Here is a 21,575-nt window from a genome sequence, read left to right as displayed (position 1 = left end):
ACCACGTCGATTCTGGCCCTGTAGATTGCAACTGGGCTGCTCTCAGGAATCCTGGAACTCACCGCTAGCTTCCAGGGAAAGGACATTTTTCAGCGCTCTGGAGAATCTGAGTGCGGACAACTCACTGGCAGAAGATCGGCATTTTGGTAACCCGCGAGGCCAACTGCCGCGTACTCTGTTGCCGCATGTTGTGATGTTGAGGATTGGCCCGGGGAGGCCCCGGCTCAGGATTGTGTGAGGATGAGGAGCGGCCGGGGAGACGGAGGAAGGTAATTTGGTTTTAGAAAGGAATTCGATGTGGTCTTTCTCAGTCTTTGCTTTTCTCCTTAAAAATCCATCCACAGAAGCATCATCGTGCATGCAGCCAAGAGCAAAGCAAACAGCGTTTTGCCGCCGACCAGCCTTTTGATTCTGCAATACAGCCCGATGGATTATGGCCCACTCAGCCTGCAATGCCATAATACTTTATTTCAACATGATATGACATCATTAAAGACACTTTATGTTGTTTTTGTCTGTGGTTTGGAATTACGTCTGCTTAATCAATTCCATTATGCATTCAACTTCCATGACACGTCAAAGGCTGATAAGGTTTTTATTTTTTTTAAACTTTGCTTGCTTAAAATGATTTCCCTCCAGATCAAGATGCAGAGCACAAAATATTAATCAGTTTAAATAAATATCAAGACTACCCAAATAATATGAATAATTGGCACGGGATCGTGCCTACTGCCCAGTTCCCAGCAGCTGGTCACGCTGGCACGAGGCTCCTCTCAACAGTCTCTGAGATAATGACTTTGGCATCTGCTGACGAGTGCTTGTGACTGCCCACAGAATTTACAACTCACAAGTGGAAAACAGAGGCTCCGACAGAACTTTTTTATGCAAGGTCTTTGAAATTTATTAATGTAATGCAAACACGAGCCTTCCAACCCATTAAATTGTTGATGTTATGCGAGCCCACTCTGGAATTGCAGATCCTCATTAGCATTATTTGCATGTTAATCTGCATCTTTTTAATTAGTGATATTATTTATGCACATAATTTTCGCCTACTGGTGCCAAGGCTGAAGCGCATTAATTAATCTACTGAGATGCCAAACTGTTTATTTTCCCCCGTACTTTTATTTGTTTACATGGTGTTTTGGATTCAGGGAAAATAAAAAAGAGCCTGAAGAATAAAAGCCGAAAGACAAGATTAACTAAAAGCTCTTTCTGTTTTCATAATTTAAATTGTAATATTAGCCAAATGTTGTGTTTCTTCCCTTAGAGATCGGTTATTCAGTTACATTACCTTGATGTATTATTAAAATGTATAATGGACTCTGGAGGCTTCTGTTAGTTCTCTCCTTCATTTACAGAATCTACTCAATGTTATTTTAATCTTCCTACAACGCTCCCATGCATAGGCAATGATGAGCCATCCCTAGTGAATCCCCCGCACGGCTCCACTTTGCACAACTGATAAACATTTAAATAAGCCTTTTCAAAAAAGAATAGCACGTAAAATTATTAACCCATTGATGGAGTTAGCTACCGCTCAGTAATTCATCTTTCCTCAAAACAGGTCAATCGCAAAATGCATTTGACTTGGCGACATTGAGGCATTCTCATTCCTGCAACCGTGGTTACCAGGCATTATCCAGAACCGTGTGTCCATTTGAGTACACGCGCGCCACACGAATTTTTTAAATGTATAATTAAAAGTGTCCTGCACTATCTATGCTAAGTACATACAATTTGAGAGCCAGGAAAAGGCCTAGAGATTGTATGCCATGGGGCCTTGTAATAAATGATAACATAATTCAAAACCAGTGATCATTCCAAAGGAATGAAAGTTAAAAATGCCATTCAACTAACCACGGTCATGCAATATCTATTATTTATACCACATCGGAAAGGGTATTCGCAGAGCAGTTGGAAAGATACACAGATAAGTGTTTATGTTATTAGTAGAAAGGAATAACAATTTGTTTCCAGCATCAATTTATCAGGGATATGAGGTAATACCTCTGCCTCTCCACATCATATCTGTCTTCCAGAGAGCTACCCTCTGAATTTTCTCCAGTTGAACAGGACCTCATGTACCGCAAGTGACTAACCCATCAGGCCTGCCTGGAGTAAATCATAACCATGGCCCCCATTTTAATAAGATGGTTGCAATCTATTGGGCATGACGGCATGGGGGAGTGAAGTTAGACCAAGTTCCCTTCTGTTTGATGTTATTGGAATAGCGCATAATCCTAGGCGGTGCTTCATCTGTCAAACAGCTTGGAGTCCCTGTGCTGGTTCCTGGTTCACCGAAGGGTCGAGAAGAGAGAATTGGCTGTGGCGGGTGTGGAAATTCAAGGGCAAGGCAGTGAGTATGAAGGTCTCTGGGTACAAACCAGGAGCAGGAGTGCTGTCGTCAATGTTTTCCAAGAGGACTGGGGCAATGGGTCCAAAGGCACATGCCCTTGTTTGTTGTGAGGCAGCAAATCTGAAATTGTTTTTTATTAATTGATTTTTATTTTAGGGGGTAACAAATGCTGTTGGTAAAAGCCCAGAGACAAAGAATGTACCGTGAAAGCAAAGAACTTCTTCCTGGCCCCTGACTAAAGGTCTTGCTTATCTTTGCAGAAAATTCTATGAATATGCAAGCATCTCTCCAGTCATGAAAAACAGGAATACATTATACCTGCCCTTCTGCAGGTGTTCCTTCCAAGAAACAACACGAGATGAGCATCTTTCAAGCCATGTTTTGACTCATGCAATTCTGGACTCTGTGGAGGTTTTGGTCATGGACATTCCCAGGATGCAACCACAGTACAGCCCACTGTTGTAGGTGACAGGGAACTCTAGGGAATGTGATCCCGCCAGGGAATGACTTTGGGCCTGCTGAGCTATACTCATTGACATTCTTCATTTTTCATGCCTCCCAGGTAATTGCCTGAGAAAATCATCCACAATAGCCTGGATGGATCAACCAGTGGAAGACACAATTTCTCGTAATTCTACAAATGGTTTTTAGATGGTTATTCCTAACATAATATCGATTTTGATGTAAGCGAGAACATGGAAAGAATAGACAAAGTATATACAAATCATATACGAAAATGTGATGTTAAATACAAAACTGAAAAAAGGAGGGTGGACTTCTAAGCATGTAGCTAGGCTAACTTTACAATGACTGTTGACACTAGCGTTCTAGCTGACTGCAGAATGAGCTCACCACACCTAGATCCTATAATCTGGGTCTGGCTTGATTTGAAGTTGCTGGGTCAGGTTGGTGGTAGTGTTAGGGCCTTTCTTTAGGGTTGGACAGTTTGGAATTAATGCAGATATAAAAATGACACCTCAGACCTCAGAAGGATTAGGTCTGACTCTCTCCTGATAGACCTAGAATCTTCCGGAGTTTCTTGAGGGGAGAGAATCCTGAAGACTCTGGAATGAGAGGCCACGAAGTGTAATTTTCCCTTCATCCATACTGTGGCCTGCCTGCTGTGGTCCTCTTTTGTCAGTAGGCCAATGGGTGTTTTGCTTTCAACTGCTGGTTAGGGGAACCCACTATTTTCTCCTCACGCTATTTCATCTTCTTCTTTACTAGGATGATTACACTAGTAGACTACATTATTACATGAAATAGCTCAGTATCTTCTGGGAGGAATTTGCTTGTACAATGTATGAGCTATGTTAGTGGCATATTATTTTACATTTTCTTCTTTTATTGACACATTTTTGGGGTTCTCCAGCAAATCGCTTAACCCTGATTTCCTTATCTTAACCACCAAGGGATTGAACCTGATTGTCTCTAAAGTCTCATACAAAGTCTTCTCTCCCTGCTCCCGCATGCATGCATTGTGTTCACAGCACCTACCTGGCCTCCCAGCCTCCGGTTCTCTAACCTACTCCTACCCGAATCCACACTCCACCATGTTACTCAGTATATTCCTGTGCGGCCTGGCATTGCTGGATAGAGGGAAGGGCTCCCTGCCCCTGGTTCTTGGCATGGTTCTTGCAAACTCTCAGCTTCACCACTCACAGGGCAAGACATGCCCACCTCTGCCCCAGCCCAAACAAGGGCAGCTTCCTAGGAGGCCATGTGGTTTGTGGATGCCCTGCCTTTGTTCAGAGCAATGCCTGGAATCATATCCCTCCAGTGCACCGAGAGCATTTTCTCCACCTCACAAGTCCATCAGGATTGTCCAGAGAAATTTTGAAAATCACGGATGCCTCTGTTTCACCTGCAGCAATGGTGATTCCACTGGTCTAGATTGGGACCTGAGCAATGATGTTTTCTAAACCCCTCAGGTCGGAGAACCACCAGCTTAGGGAAGCCCAGTCAGCTTTAGAAACAGCACAAGCTATCTGTAATCCCAGCACTTTGGGAGGCCAAGGTGGGCAGATCATTTGAGGTCAAGAGTTTGAGAACAGCCTGGCCAACATGGTGAAACCCCGTCCCTACTAAAAATACAAAAAATTAGCCAGGCGACGTGGTGTGCATCTGTAGTCCCAGCTACTTGGGAGGCTAAGGCAGGAGAATGGCTTGAACCCGGGAGGCAGAAGTTGCAGTGAGCTAAGATCGCTCCATTACACTCCAGCCTGGTGACAGAGTGAGAGACTCTGTGCCAACAAACAAGCAAAAACAAAAACAAAAAAAAAAAAAAGAAAAACTGCACAAGTATCATGAGGCGTGTCCTACCACACTGCATTCCCTGCACCATGGGCAGCCCTGCTTCTGGAAGCCACCCTGTGGTCTGTCCCCTGCCCCTCTGTCTCCCTGGCCACTCAGGAAGGCCATGAGTCCCCACACATAGCAGTATGACTGGTCCCCAGTAGGCCAACAATGACTGCTCAGAAAACACTCTGGGCTCATTCGGTCTTTACCAGCAGGGAGGCACCGGTTGCCCTGAGTGAGCAGATGAATCTCATACTTGCTCTTCTTTGCATTTTCTAACGTTTACTTCAATGCTGTCTGCAAGGATCATTAGCACATTTCACAAGCACGTGAAAGTGCACCTGGCAGCTGTGAGTCGTGCAAGGATAGTATTCTACTGACCTGAGATTGCGCTCTCTGCCCTCACACCCCAACCCGCGCAGCCCCAACTGCGTCCAAGTTTCCTGCCCTCCTGCTCACACTGACCCATCTGTGTTGACCCAATCAACCAAACAAGCTTCAGGCCCAAACAGAATTCAGGATTTTCCTCAAATGTTATGTTCCAGCATTTAAAACTATGTAAGTATAAAAGGTGTACCTCAGCTATCATGTTTATGTATGTTTTATAAACTTTTTTGAAAAAAAAAATAAAGAGAATTTGAATCCCAAGTGAAAAGGAAACTTGGCCATCCCATCTGGTGTCCGCAGGAGGTTTGGTCTGTGTTCATGCTTCTCAGATTCACACTGGCTTCACTGCTTTGTTAACACCCGCTCTGTGGTGCTTCTGGGCACATGTTCTGCAGATGTTGCAGAGGCCTGGTCAGACAGAAACGCTTGCCCCTGAGAGTCCTGTCTCACCTGCTCCAGGGACCCCAGAGCCTGGGAGTGTTGAGGAACTGCTCCGTGCTCTTATCTGTGGAAGTCCAAGTTCCAATGGACAGCGGTTTTTGGAGGCCCAGGGGCCATGGGCAGAGGGCCTGTGACCTTCTCAGCAGTAGGTCAGGCGTGTGTCAGCCTGTGAGGCTCACACCAGCTCCCTGTTGTCTGTGGCTGAGCACTGTGGACACGTCATAGGGGAGCATTACTACGCGGATGTCTGTCCCGACCAGCTGGTGGTCAGAACATCCTCGCTGCCACTCAGAAACAAATGACAGGCCCCCTCCGGTCCATATGTGATGTCCGAAGCAAGCCCCAAAATGGACTGGGTTGAGATCCACAAAGAATCCTTGGCTAGGCACATGTAGGAAGACAAACTGGATGTCTAGGGGGTAACTTTGTAATTACCAAAGGATTTTCCATTTTGTGAAAACGCTTGTTCATGTAGTTTCTTCATTATTTCTTTGTTCATGTGGCTGTTCGCTAATTTTTCCATTGTTCGCCATGTTCCGGGCACTTGTGTGGAGCTGGGACCTGGACAAACGAGACAGCATCTCTGCCCTCAAGCACTTCTCTAGGTGATGGCATTTTGAAGTAGGTGATATTCTAAAGGGATGCATCTGTAGTCTTTTCGGGAACTAATATTTTAGAAATCAGGCCCCACTGCCAAAGCCATTGGGCAACGTGTCCACAGATGGCCTAAGTGATAGAGAATTCTTTTCTTCAGAGAGGGGGTTTACCTTGGTGTGAAAAGAGTTGGGCTCTCCGCACAATCTTTGCAAGCACAATCTATGAGCATCTGTCAGAACTTGTGAGAAAGAAGCCCATCTTCTATTAAACACCCTTCGTTCTGGCTTCAGATGCCCTGTCCTCTGATGAATTCTGCTCGGCTTCCCTGCATGATGGGTGTGCTCAGGTGAGGGGTGACATTGGCACTTGAGGTTTTGGTTTACAGCCTCTTTAATTATACCCGTTCTCTAAAGCACTTACATGATGCTCTTAAATAGAGCTGACCCTTTTTATTTAATTTCATTTGCCTGTTAGTGTTTGGAGACTCTCCAGCAAAGCACTTCAGTAAATTCAATAAAGTTCATACTACAATTAATATGGGACCCAATAACTGTGGGGACCCAGTCCTCTATCAGCAGCATCATAATTTGACTAGAAGCACAAATATTTTAGTGAATTAAGTAGCAGAAATTGGAGTGAATCAATGAAATAAAACATTATGTTTTGTAAAATTAGTAAGCTTCAAATGTGGAACAGTTTACTACCAAATGCAATCAGAAGGGTCTTCTGGACCTTTTGTACCACTGTAATTATGGTGTGAGCTATAGATTTTGCTGCGTTGTTGGGATACATTACTGATTTCTCCCTGCTTCCATCACACAAATTAAAATAATGTCGAGTTTTACTTTAGGTCTTGTATTATTCTTTTTTTTTTTTTGTAGCTACAATTTAGACCCAACTCTGGATGAAAAGAGTGCATTCTGTATTGACCGCTGACATTCTACTTATGATTCTAGAAATAATATTTCTTTTAAGAATTACCTTTATTAGTTATAGATTGTGTAACTTGAGGGACCTCTGATCTAGGATAATCAAGATTGACTAAGTTAAAGCTGAAAAATAATGTTAATGAAATACGGTATGAGTCACAATTTTAAACACATTGGTCACTCCCACTGTTCACTGTAGACTCATTTGAACTCTATGGAGTATATTTGCATCTCCATAATCTTCCCAATAATGTCATCCATTCCAGTGAAGCTCTAAATGGAAAGCAAGGATCTAGGTTCTTTTTAAAAATTGAAACATAATATTTGTATATATTTATTGGGTACATATGATATTTTGTTACATGCATAGAAGGCGGAATGATTAAGTTAAGGCATTTAGGATATTCGTCACCTTGAGTATTTATCATTTCTATGTACTGGAAACATTACAAGTCCTCCCTTTAGCTAGTTTGAAATATATAATACATCCTTGTTAACTATAGTCACCTCCTCTCCCAGTGATCAATAGGAAAAAAAAACCCATAAAACTATAGTCCCCCCTCCCACCCACACACCTTTCCCAGTCTCTGGAATCTATTATTCTACTGTCTAACTCTGTGAGACTTTTTTTTTTTAGCTCCCACATATGAATAAAAGTGTGATATTTGTCTTTCTGTGAGTGGCTTATGTCACTTAACGTAATGACTTTCAGTTCCATCTGTGTTGCTGCAAATGATATGATTCCTCTTTTTTATGGCTGCATAGTATTCCACTATATATATATAATATATATATAATATATATGTATATGTGATGATCTCCCAAAAAACTAAAAATAGAACTACCACACAATCCAGCAATCCCACTACTGAATATTTATTCAAAGGAGAGGAAATATATATATATATATATAAAACTCTCTCTCTCTCTATATATATATATGTGAGTGTGTGTGTGTACATATATATGTGTGTGTGTGTACATATATATATATATATATATATATATATATATATATATATATACAGTTTCTTTATCCACTCATCTATGGATAGGCACTTTGGTTGATTTCTTATCTTTACTCTTGTGAACAGTCTGTGATAAACAGGAGGATGCCATATGGGTTCCCTTTCCTTTGAATAAATATTCAGTAGTGGGATTGCTGGATTGTGTGGTAGTTCTATTTTTAGTTTTTTGGGAGATCATCACACTGTTTTCCATAGTGGCTGTACTATAGGACCACAACTCTGAACAGAAAAATATACTGTAAATAATCAGCTTGTGGCCAGGATGCTGCCAGTGGCATTATTTCATTAATAATGCATTTTTGGTTGTCAAAAACAATCAGTATTGTAGCTCTTTCCTAGATATTGTTTATTACAAATCACTTTGCAACAGTGCATTATTTTGCAGAGAATAAAAAGCAAAACCATTCCGTCAGCTGGAATTAACAGTCAGGAAAGACAATCTTTCAGAAAAGGAAAGAGATAAATTAGCATATGGAAATCTGTTCTAAAACATCAGCCTATATTTGTTGACATAGGAAAATGAACAATGTGTATTCAAGCACAGAGATTAAAGTTACTTGAAACATTTCCTAATTGTTGTTGTTGGTTAATAAGAAAGTACTGTTTGAGGAATGTCAAATTCTTGTTGTTGTTGTTTTTCAATCCCAGTTGGGGTTTGTACCACACGTAAAATAGATATTTCATGAGCAAGCCTTACAAGAAAACAGAATTGCTTAAATCAGACTGTAATATCGTAACGATATGGTAATCCTCTTCTCAGACCTTTAAATATCCTATTGTCTACCAATTGCAATAAAATTTCAATTTGTACTTGAGCCTTATTTAGGTGGAATAGAAGAAGACATTGACCACTGTGGTTGCACTTTCAGCACACATGGGTGTGGCCCCGCACTGGCGGGCAGAGTGCTTCTGCCTTTGGAGCAAGAGGCCAAGATGTGCACCTTCTCCACCATTGCAATGAGAAGAGACCTTTCCCTGTGGATAAATGGGGCAAAAGTTGTTCAATCCTGAGCTCCATGTGTTTTCTTATGGTGTGGAAACCCAACCTGCCCCATGTCTGGACATGTGTTTTGTCCCCGCCACCTGCGGAAGCCAGCAGGCCTGTGTGCAGTACGGTTGGCTCAGCTAATTGCCCACTTGCCTAAAGGAAAAAGCAGCATGTTAAAACTTGTTGGAAGGAATCCTGAGTCAAAGTCACAGCTGAGATATCTGCCGGGGGTGTCTAAGGAACAAGAACACCCGGTTGTGACCCTCGGGGGCTCTCAGACTCCAATGAGGGTGCATAAGCCTTTTTATGAGTAATGGAATAATCCACACTACTCTTCACCTGTTTGGGAAAGGAACAGACTCAGTCTTACAATGGAGAAACATGAGATGTGGTATTAAAAGAATTCACTTTTTAAAAACTTAGTCCAGAGACGATGAGCTGCACACCCAACTCAAGAATTAGAACAGGCTGGCCAGCACTCACTCACTCTTTCACTGGTGCATAATTAGAGGACAGAGAAAGACAATGTAAATATCCAAGTCACCGTACCTCCACATCGTATAAACTGTAGCACAAGTCAGGGGAGAACACTACTTGCTTCTTTTTCCCTATGTGACCATTTTCAAGGGAGAGCTCTAGAAGAACAAAAGGCCAGACATCCCCTACATCATGCCACCGCTGACTCTGACAGAAAGGCAATCTCAGACTTTTGTATCAGAAGGTGTCCATCTGAATCATAACAGGTTGTCCCAGTTATTCTTGGCAGCTATCAGTCCAAGGGTCAAAAGAGCATCTCACCCAGCACCTGCATACAGGTGCATTTGGTTGTGATGACTGTGGGAGGTGTGGCCGGGCACCACAGGGTGACAGGGAGGAAGCCATAGACACACCATGAACAGAAAGGGCCACCTGACCAAGGCTCTTCCACCTTCATGGGTCCTATATTTTGCCTGTTTTCTAGCAAGCTGGGCTCTGCCCAGCTTCAAACTAGAAAAGACTTTCTCCCACGGAAATGGATGCCAGGCATTCACCATCAAGAGGCATCTTATGCTCGCCCTTTCTCCGTTCGTTGGCCATTGAACTCAGAGCCCACCTGGCTGTTATGGTGTCTTCTCTCCTGCCATGTTGGATGCACACCTTCCTCACTCCTGGTACGAGTGAGCTTCCTCCAGAATGTCACTGTTCCAGTTCATCCAGGCAACTAGCTCAAGGACCCGCATCAGTACACCCCACATCTTGGCCTAGCCCTGGCACCCTGCTCCCCAAGAGCCTTCCTGGGAGGGGCCGTGCTCCCCATTGGCCTGATCTTCCTGGGTCTCAGGTCCCAGGGCTTACACTTAGTGGACTTTGTAGAGTCCACAGGGACCTAATGTTGATGCCTAAGAAGAAATTTGATGCATGGTTTGCTAAACTCAGACCTCATGGCCAACTGTAGGAACAAGGACTGAAGCAGTGTGGCCCTGGAATCACAACCCCGCTCCCTGTCTTCCCTTCTCCCTGTCTTCCCTTCTGAAACCTCATGCCCCAGGCCCAGTTCCCAGTGAGTGGAGCCTCTGGGCAACCACAAGAATTCTTTCCCGCCATCTGATACCTCACCATATGGCCAGTACCACGCAGGCTCCCTTGGCTGCAAGACGGAGGGGGAGCCTTCACGAGTGGGAATGTCACTCATGCACGGTGGCGGGAAAGGGTGCTCCACATCTGCTGCTCCAAAGTGTCCCTGAGAGGACCATGAGGAGCTCCGCAGGACTGGCGTGACCCTCCATTCGCCACCTCCCCAGCTTTGTCTCACCTGTCTATTCTCAGGGGATGAAGGAACACATGAAATCCTTGCCTCCTCTGTTCGAAGAGGAGGGTCAGCCATTATGTTGGCAAATTGACACTTTCTGTACAGAAACTGATGTGAATGGCTGCCCTGATGAATGCATCAGTTTCTGTGATGAAAAGCCTCTTTTAGCTTGAAGCTGGACAAAACCTAGTTTGTTAGAAAACAAGCAAAATACAGGTGTTGGGGCCCCATCAAGGTGGAAGAGCCTTGGTCAGGTGGCCCTCTCTGTTCATGGTGTGCCAATGGCTTCCTCCCTGCCACCCTGTGGTGCCCGGCCACACCTCCCACAGTCTTTACAACTGAAATGTGAGGAGACAACCGCACCCTCTGTCCTATGATCTGGCCCTACCTGCGGTGCTGGGAAGAGTGACCAGGCAGGTGATTCAGGGCCAGCCTCACCTGCCAGGATCCCAGAGTGGATGGGGCCTGAGGTGCTAGCAGAAAAGTGTCCCCCATGCTGGTGGCCTCTGTGTCCACCTGGCACAATGACCAAGCACTTACTGATCAGCTTCTTAATTCAGGTAGGCTTGATCTGTGGGTGGATTCATTGTATAGGAGAGTACATGCACTAGATAAAGCATGATTCACGGTCCACACTGGGTGCGGTCAGCGATGGCCACCATCAGCAGTCAGCTCTAGTCAGAAACAGACACATGGGGAAGGGGAGCCACACCATTGATTCCAAGGCCAAGTGCTATGTCGTGGTGTTCACTGGATACATCTCTCAAATTGGAAGCAGGAGCTTATTCCAAAATAAATGGTCTCGAGAGGCACGAAAACACTCCCTTGGGGTGGCCTGCCTATCTGCTGCAACCATGGGGTTTGGCCGCCACCGTCTGGAGCAAGTGCAGCCCCATGGAAGCAGGCAGCAGAAGGGTGGAACTGTTTCCAGTGCTTTTGTCTGTAGGCTGTCCATGTATGCAATGGCCTCACTGCCGAGCTGGCCCCCATTCCATGTGTCTGTGCAGCACCACAGAGCACTGACCCTGGGGACCTCCTTGCCTGGAGAACTTCATTGACTTGTTGGCTTACCTTGATTAGGTGGATCGTGTTCCAATCAGTCACAGGTACCATCCACAGATTCAAAGTGGCTGAAGAACCGCTCCAGAGAGAGGCATTCTCATGCTCCTAGCTCAAGGTACATTCAAGCAGGCTGGGTCTGACACCAAGTCCTTCCAGTTCACCATGGAGGTATGTACCTGCTGGTTCACCATGGAGGTGGGTACCTGCTGGTTCGCCATGGAGGTGGGTACCTGCTGGTTCGCCATGGCAGTACTCACACCATGCAGGGGCCTCTGCCTTATTCTGCACTAAGTCTGCTAAGCTCCTGGGGTCCTGAGCTGCATTGCTGCACAGAGCTTGGGTTTGGGGAGAGGCGTTGAGGGAGCCACAGGGTCCTAGGGCAGAGTTGGGAGTTCTGTGCCTATGCTCAGTGTCAGCACTCACAGCATGGGGCAGGGGAGGGGAGGGCCAGGTTTTTTTTCTCGAAATTGCCTCCTCTGAGACCATAACTCTCTTGTCTTGTTGGTAAAATGGCTCGTTTTGCTTCTGGAATTGGACATTCCTCAGTCTACTGGCCTCATTCCCATGGGAGGTGTCTGCATGATGATCTGTTTCATGAGGTAGGTTCCCACTTTGGAGAAGACATTTAAGACCTTTGAGATGTTAATTCACTTTGTCCACACCTACCAGTTCCGGACCCTGACCAGATAAAACTTTCAAGAGGTTTCCAGAGAAGTTTTCCAGGCCTCTTCCCAGCCAGCACAGGACTGGGCACTTTCCCATAAATGCACCCTGCCCAAGGACCACTGTCTCTGGGGAGCCGCATCGGCCTCAGCATTTCCTGTATCCTCTGCTTCACCAGGCTTGATGGATGACAACTTATCTGAACTCTGTGACACTGAGGGAGACCTTTGAGATAGGCTTTGCCCAGCGAGCAACTGAGCACAGCCTCACACCAGCCCTGTCAGGAGAGACAATCTTCCACAAAGCTAACCAGTTACACTTGGCCACACAGCTGTTGCCCACAAAACCTTGGCAGCCACCCTTTGCATGGCTAAAGTCACCAATCTCTCTGATGGACAGGCCATTTTTGCCATTTTGTAAACAGCAGAGTCCCTGTACAGACACCAGAGGTTGAGGAAGCGGTATAGGATCACTGATGCTGGACAGCTAAGATGCTAAGACCACCAGCACTGGCAACAACAACTCCGGTGCTTAGCCCAGCAGGGGAGCCTAGGAATGGCATGGGGAGAAAGTGGGAAACCTCTCTCCCTACACCAGACATGCTCTGCTGCTGTTCGGAAATTATGGAGAATTTCAAAATAGTGGCAGCAGAGCCTACATTAAGCAGGGGACTTATAATTTCATAGGCTGCGACCCCAGGAAGATTGTCTGCTCAGCCCTATACCAGCTACCTTCAACCCAGCATAAACATCCCAGGAAAGAATATTCTCTAGGCTTCATGGGCCATTTCTGAATCCACTGGCACAGAGCCCATGCCCTGTATTGCTCTCCTCTCAACAAGCCCTGCCCTCCAGCTGTGGTGCATTCCCATCTCTGCTTCTTCACTTACCCCTGGCTTAGAATGCAGGTGTGACCTCTTGGGGCCCTCTAGACAGACGCATATTCTCTCCCTGCATTCCAGCAGAACATCTGCTGGCTGACTCAGAGATGCCTGGTAACGATGGGCAGGGTCCCAGAGACCCTCATGTCCGAATCCCAGCATCTGACAAGTCACATCCCTTCATGGTTTCAATGCAGGATCCTTTCATCTTTACTAGAAAGAGACTCAGGGTTTTTTTTTTTTTTTGAGACGGAGTCTTGCTATGTTGCCCAGGCTGAAGTGCAGTGGCGCAATCTCGGCTCACTGCAACCTCCGCCTCCTGGGTTTGAGTGATTCTCCTGCCTCAGCCTCCGGAGTAGCTGGGATTACAGGCGTGCACCACCACACCTGGCTAAATTTTGTATTGATTCTGAAGGATTCCTAACAGAGGTATTGTTGCAATCACATATGGAGTTATCTGTATAGAGTTAGTCATCTGTTTAGAATTCTCTATAAAGTCTCTACAGTTATTTATATAGAGAAACAACTTCATAGGCCAAACTGGACATGCCCAAAGAAGAGATGATGTCAGTGTTATAGTTGATAATGGAACACACACAGGAGGGAACGTTCAAAAGCAAACAAAAAATATACAGAAAAAAATTTACTTGAGGACAAATAGTTTATTATTTTGAGTGTTTCACTGTTTGTAAAATTAATAGAAATATAAATCTCAGCCTTATAATAAAAGATGGAGTTGGAAATTTCTCAGAGCTTTGATAGTTCTAGGAGAACTTAAGTCTTTATTACACCATTGTGTTAAACCTAACAAATTAGAGAGGGAATGACATTTTCATATATTGAGTCTTCTGATACACGAGCATGGTATATCTCTCTATTTATTGAGATATTTTAAAATTTTCCCCAGCAATGTTTCACAGTGTTCTGCTTACAGGTTTTGCACCTTATTATTTTTAAAAATTTATTTACTTATTTATTTATTTTGAGACAGAGTCTCGCTCTGTTGCCCAGGCTGGAGTGCAGTGGCACGATCTCAGCTCACTGCAAGCTCTGCCTCCCGGGTTCATGCCATTCTGCTGCCTCAGCCTCCTGAGTAGCTGGGACCACAGGCACCCGCCACCACACCTGGCTAATTTTTTGTATTTTTAGTACAGACAGCGTTTCGCCGTGTTAGACAGGATGGTCTCCATCTCCTGACCTCGTGATCCGCCCACCTCGGCCTCCCAGAGTGCTAGGATTACAGGCGTGAGCTACCGCACCAGGCCACACATTATTTTGCAAATTTACCTTTATTCTTTAGAAACAATTTTGATACTGTTTTAAATAATAATTGTTTAAAATTTTTAATTTCTTATTTTTATTGCTACTTTGTATCCTACACCCTTAGTAAACTCATAAGTTCTAATATCATTTTGTATATCCCTTTGAATTTTATAAAAAAGTATTAAATTTGTAAGTAGAAAAGGATTTGCTTCATTTCCCACCCCAATCCATATGACTTTGTTTCTTTTTCTCATCCTATTTCACTACTACAACCTCTAGAACATGTTGAATACAGGACATCTTTTCCTTTTCCTGATCTTATGCAATTTTATTTTAGAGCAATTTTCGTTTCATATAAAATTAAGTGAAAGTTACAGAGATTCCATGAAGGAAGCTATGTATGCTCTCACACATGCAGAGCTTCTCCCATTATCAGCATCCCCTACCAGAGTGGTACATTTGTTACAATTGATGAACCTGCATTAACACATCATAATCATCCAAAGTCTATAGTTTACATTAGGGTTCACTCTTGCTGTAATGGCATGTATCCAACCTTGTAGGATAATACAGAGTATTTTTCACTGCCCTTAAAATCCTCTGCATTTCAACTCTTCCTTTTTCTTCTCGCTTCCAATTCCTGACAACCATTTATATTTTTCTCTTTTGCCTTTTCGAGAATGTCATACTGATGGAATCACACAGGATGTAGCCCTTTCAGATTGGCTTTTTTTCACTTAGTAACATGCTTGATAGCTCATTTCCTTTTAGTTCTGAATAATATCATATTTTTTTTGAAGAATCACGGTTAATTTATTTCATCACACAGTGAGTGACATCTTGGTTGACTCCAAGTTTTGGCAATTATGAATAAAGCTTTTATAAACATCTATGTGCAGGTTTTTGTACAGAACTAAGTTCTCATCTCCTTTGGGTAGATATCCAGAAGTGTGATTTCTGTATCACATGGCAACAGTGTGTTTAGTTTTGTAAGAAACTGCCAAACTGTTCCCCAGAGTGGTTGTACCATCATGCATTTCTACCAGCAATAAAGGAGAGTTCCTGTTGCTCCACATCCTCACCAACATTTGATGTTGTCAGTGGTCTGGATTTTGGCCATTCTGATAGGTAAGTGGTCTCATTTTATTGATTTTTTTTTTTTAGACCAAGTCTCACTCTTATCCCCCAGGCACGGTCTCAGCTCACTGCAACCTCTGCCTCTCGGGTTCAAGAGATTCTCATGCCTCAGCCTCCTGAGTAGCTGGGATTACCAACGTCTGCCACCACAACTGGCTAATTTTTGTATTTTTAGTAGAGATGGGGTTTCACCATGTTGGCCAGGCTGGTTTCAAACTCCTGACCTCAGGTCATCCACTCATCTCAGCCTCCCAAAGTGCTGGGATTACAGGCGTGAGCCACTGTGCCCAGCCTTATTGATGTTTTCATTTGCACTTCTCTGATGACATATGAAGTGGAGCATCTTTTCCTATGCTTACTTGCCATGTGTATATCTTTCTTGGTAAGATGTCTCTTAAGGTCCGGCTAATTTTGAAATCTGATTGTTTGTTTTGTCACTGAGTTTTTAAATTTTGGATATTAGTCATTTATTCAATGTTTCCTTTGCAAATAGCTTCTTTTAGTCTGTGGCTTGTCTTCTCATTCCCTTGACATTGTCTTTCATAGAGCAGAACTTTTACATTTTATTGAAGCCTAGCTTATCAATTACTTTTCTCATGGATTATGCCTTTGGCATATATCAAAAAAAGTTATCACCATCCAAGGTAATCTAGGTTTTCTCCTATATTTCTTCTAGAGTTTTATGGTTTTGCATGTTACATTTAAATCTGTGATCCATTTTGAGTTAATTTTTTGTGAAGAGTTTAAGGTCTGTGTCTGAATCCATTTTTACGGGTGGCAGTCCAGTTGTTCCAGCACCATTTGCTGAAAAAAGATTCTCTTTTCTTCGTTGTATTTATCTTGCTCTGTCTCAAAAATCAACTGATTATATTTACGTGGGTCTATTCGTGGGCTTTCTGTTCTGTTCCATTGATCTATTTGTTAATACCCCACTGTATTTTATTATGGTAGCTTTATGGTAAGTCTGGAAGTTGGGTAGTATCAGTCCTGCAATGTTCTTCTCTGTCAATATTTCATTGGTCATCCTGGCCCTTTTGGTTTTCCCTATGAACTTTAGAATCATTTTTTGACACCTATAAAATCACAGCTGAAATTTTGATTGGAATAAAAATTCATCTACATATGAAAGTGATTCTATTAGGGAGAATTAACTCAAATGATTACAAAGGTGAAGTCCCATGACAGGCTGTCTGCAAGCTGGAGAAAGAGAAAAGCGAGTAGTGTGGCTTCCAGGGAAGGCGGTAGCATGGCACAGTTTAATTCCAAAAGCCTCAAAACCATAGAAGCTGACAGTGTAGCCCCTGGTCTGAGGCCAGTGGCCTGAGATCCCCTGGGTGGCTGCTGGTGCAAGATGCAGAGTTTGAAAGCCAAAGAAACAACCTGGAGTCTGATGTCCAAGGGCTGGAGGAGAAAAACTATCCTGCTCCAGAAGAGAAAGTACAGGGTGAGAGGCAGAGAGAGAGAAAGACAACAGGCAAATGAGAGTTAAGCACCTGGCATACCCCCTCTTCCACCTGCTCTGTTTTAGTCACGTCTGCAGCTGATTAGGAAGTACCCAACCTCATTAGGAAGCACCTTTCTCTCTCAGTCCAGTGGCTCACAGGTAAATCTCTTATGGAAGCACCTTCACAGACACACCCAGAAACAACACTTCATCAGTCGTCTAGGCGTATCTCAATCCAGTCAAGTTGACACCTAATAATAACCATCCCAAGTTCGCCCTTCGTCAACTTGACATCCATATGCGTCTCCTTAAGGTATACTTAATTTCCAAACAAAGACAATAGGAAGGTCATCATTCCACCTGATATACAACTGAAAACACACTAATCCTATCCCCAGAAGAGGAAGTAAATTATTGAGTAATGTTAATTTCTGATATCCAATAACTTAAACACTATGATGCAAAATTTATAATACTTAAATGCTGACATAAAGTTAATTAACATTATGTTACGTGATAAAGGAATAACAGAAATTAAAACAAAGATATTTTCTTAATATGAGTGTATATAGCACATATTCCTAACAAAATAAGGAGAAAATACTCATCACAATTTCAGTCTGTATTACTATAATCTGTCATGCGGTTGTAGCTGGTATTTGTAACTGTCTTCATCTACTACTCATTGTGTATTCCCTTGGCCTTCAGGAGGCCCTCCAGCTGATCATGGTTCTTCACCTAGTGAGGTGACCCAAACCTTTGTTCCTGAAGGGCCTGGGCCATTCATAATCCCTCTTGGATTGGTTGTTGTAGTTTCCAATTGACCTTAATTACAGGGCACAGTAATATTAAAAGAAGCCCTAAGGGACCTTGTGTATTCCAGACATAATCTTTCTTACTTCCATGTAGTCCAATCTCCTTTTGGTAGTTTGGATTAATCATCCCAGCCAACACTGTAACTCCCTTCTTAGACTGTTGACTAAGAGGCATGAGGAGCCCAAAGTGGCTGGGTGGCAATCCTAACTTCCAGTTTAGTAAAATCATGGTTGCGTCTCCTGGTAGAAGCATTCCTCCCTCTGGAACTCTAGGCCAGCAGTGTAGCATCTTAAAATCTTTGCCTTAGTCTCTGTTCTCTGCTTGTCTCATCACACCCTTAATCTTCCTCTTATAAGAATCTTTGTGATTATATTGGGCTTATTTAGACAGTCCAGAATAACCTCCCAACTCTTTTTTTTTTTTTTTTGGGGGGGGATGGGTCTCTCTCTGTAGCCCAGGCTGGAGTACAGTGGCGCGATCTCCGCTCACTGCAAACTCCGCCTCCTGGGGTTCACGCCATTCTCCTGCCTCAGCCTCCTGAGTAGCTGGGACTACAGGCGCCCGCTGCCAAGCCCGGGTACTTTTTTTTGTATTTTTAGTAGAGACGGGGTTTCACCGTGTTAGCCAGGATGGTCTCGATCTCCTGACCTCATGATCCACCTGCCTCGGCCTCCCAAAGTGCTAGGATTACAGGCATGAGCCACCGCGCCCGGCCTAACCTCCCCACTCTTAGTACCAAATTTCTGTCTTAGTTCTGTTCATGTTGCTATACAGGGATAGCTGAGTAATTTATAAAGAAAAGAGGTTTATTTGGCTCTGTTCTGCAGGCTGTAGAATCACAGCACAAGCATCTGCTTGGCTTCTGATGAGAACTCATGCTGCTTCCACTCACCGGGAAGGCAAAAGGGAGCTGATGTGCAGAGATCATATAATGAGAGCAGAAGCAAGAGAGAGGAGTAGGAGGTGCTTGGCTTCCTCCAACAACCAGCTCTGGCAGGAACCAACAGAGTGAGAACTCAACTGTGACCTCAAGGATAGCGCCAAGCCATTTACCAGGGAACCACCTACCCTATGACCAAACACCTTTCACAAGGCCCCACTCCAAACACTAGGACCAAATTCCAAAATGAGGAGTGGAGGGCCAAACATCCACACCAAAACATCAATGTATTTATTTTTGGGGGTGCTAATGTAAATAGTATTGCATTTTAAATTTTAAAATTCTGCTTGTTCATTGCTGGCACGTAAGAAAGCTAGTGATGATTGTATACTAACTTTATATACTGAAAACTTGCCGTAATTGCCCATTGTTCCAGGAAACTTTTGTTTGATTCACTTGGATTTTCTATATAATGACCATGTAATCTGCAAAGAGAGTTTTATTTCCTCTTTCCTAATAGTGTAACTTTTTTTTATTTCTTGTCTTATTGCATTAGCTAAAACTTTCAGTACAATGTTGAAAAGGAGCAGAAATAGGAAACATCCTTGCATTGTTTTCAACCTTAGTGAGAAAGCTTAAGTTTCTCACCATTAGGTATGATGCTAGCTGTAGGCTTTTTGTAGACATCTATTGTCAAGCTGAGCTAGTTCTCCTCTATTCCTGGCTTACTGAGAGATTTTATCAGGGCTGAGTGTTAGTTGTTTTCTTTTTTTTTTCTGTGTTTTTTTGGTATCAATTAATATGATCATGTTTTTATTTTTTTAGCCTAAATTGATATGATGAATTATATTAACTGGCATTTGAATTTTGAACCAGCCTTGCATATTTAACATAAATCCCACATGGTCATGGTATATAATCAATTTTACACATTTATAGATTTGATTTGCTAATATTTTGTTGAGAATTTTTGCATCTAAGCTCATAAGAGATAGTGGTCTGTGTTTTATTTTCTTGTAATGTCTTTGTTTTATATTGGCATTAGAGTGATACCGGTCTCAAAGAGTTAGAAAATATTCCCTCTGCATTCTACCTTCTTAAAGAGATTATAGAGACTTGGTATAGTATTTTTCTTACATGATTGGTACAGTTTACCAGTGAACATATCTGAGTCTGGTGCTTTCAGATTACTTGTTCAATTTATTTAATATATACAGTTCTATTTAGATTGGTTATTTCTTCTTATGTGAGCTTTGGCAGATTGTGTCTTTCAATAATTTGTCTATTTCATCTAGGTTATCATAATTGCGGGCATAAAGTTATGCATGTCATGGCTTGATTTTTATTTTAATATCTATGGAATCTGCAGTGATATCCTCTTTTTCATTTCTGATGTCCATAATTTGTATTACCTTTCTTTTTTTCTTAGTTACACTAGCTAGAGACTTATCAATTTTATTGATCTTTTCCAGTAATCAACTTTTAGTTTTGCTAGTTTTTAAAAATTTATTTCCTGTTTTCAATGTTATCGATTTCTATTGTACTGCTTTTTTCTTTTTCCTTCTGCTTACTTTGAATTTAATTTGTTATTCTTTTTCTAGTTCCCTAAGGTGGAAACTTAGATTATTGATTTTATGTATTTCTTATTTTCGAATACATGCATTCAATGCTATAAATTTCCCTTTATTCACTGGTTTTGCTGCATCCAACAAATTTTGATAAGTTGTTATTTCATCTTTATCTAGTTAAAATTTTATTTTTTCTTGAGGTTTCTTCTTTGAACCATTTTTTATTTGGAAGTGTGTTGTTTAATTTCTTCAAATTTTGAGATTTTCCAGTTGTCTTTCTGTTATTGATTTCCAGTTTAATTTGTTGTTGAGTTCAACTAGGTCCTCACTGATTTTCTGCCTGCTGAATCTGTCCATGTTTTATAGAGGATGTTTGAAATAATCTATGATATTTTATTTATTTATTTCTTCTTTCAGTTCTATCAGTTTTTGCCAAACGTAGTTTAACAGTCTGTTGTTAGGTGCATACATGTTAAGGATCATTACGTCTTCTTAGAGAACTGACTCTTTATCGTTATGTAATGCCTTTCTTTATCCCTGATAACTGTCCCTGCTTGGAGGTCTTTTCCGCCTGAAATTAATGTACCTATTCCATCTTTTTTAGATTAGTCTTAGTATGATATATTTTTCTTCATTCGTTTGCTTTTAATCTACATATGTCTTTATTTTTAAAGTTGCTTTTTCCAGACAATATGGAGTTGGGTCTTATTTTTTGATTCACTCTGGCAGTGTCTGTATGTTTTTTTCTTGGAGCATAGATTCAAGTTGCCCTGAATATATATGCACTCAGTCTCAGTTTTTGATTTTGGGAATTTAGACTATTGAAGTTCAAAATGAATATTTATATAGTTGAATTAGTATCTGCCGTATTTCTTACTGTTTTCCATTTGTTGCCATTGCTTTTTATTCCTATTTTTATTTTTCACTTTTCTGATTTTTGTGGTTTTAATTGAACGTTTTATATGATTCCCTTTTGTCTCCTTTCTTAGAGTAACAGTTACACCTTTATTAATTTTCTTGCTGTTCCCCTAGATTTTGTAATATTC

The sequence above is a fragment of the Gorilla gorilla genome, chromosome 19, assembly GCF_029281585.2.
Source record: "Gorilla gorilla gorilla isolate KB3781 chromosome 19, NHGRI_mGorGor1-v2.1_pri, whole genome shotgun sequence".
Lineage (NCBI taxonomy): Eukaryota > Metazoa > Chordata > Mammalia > Primates > Hominidae > Gorilla > Gorilla gorilla.
Note: the sequence above shows the minus strand (reverse complement) of the source record.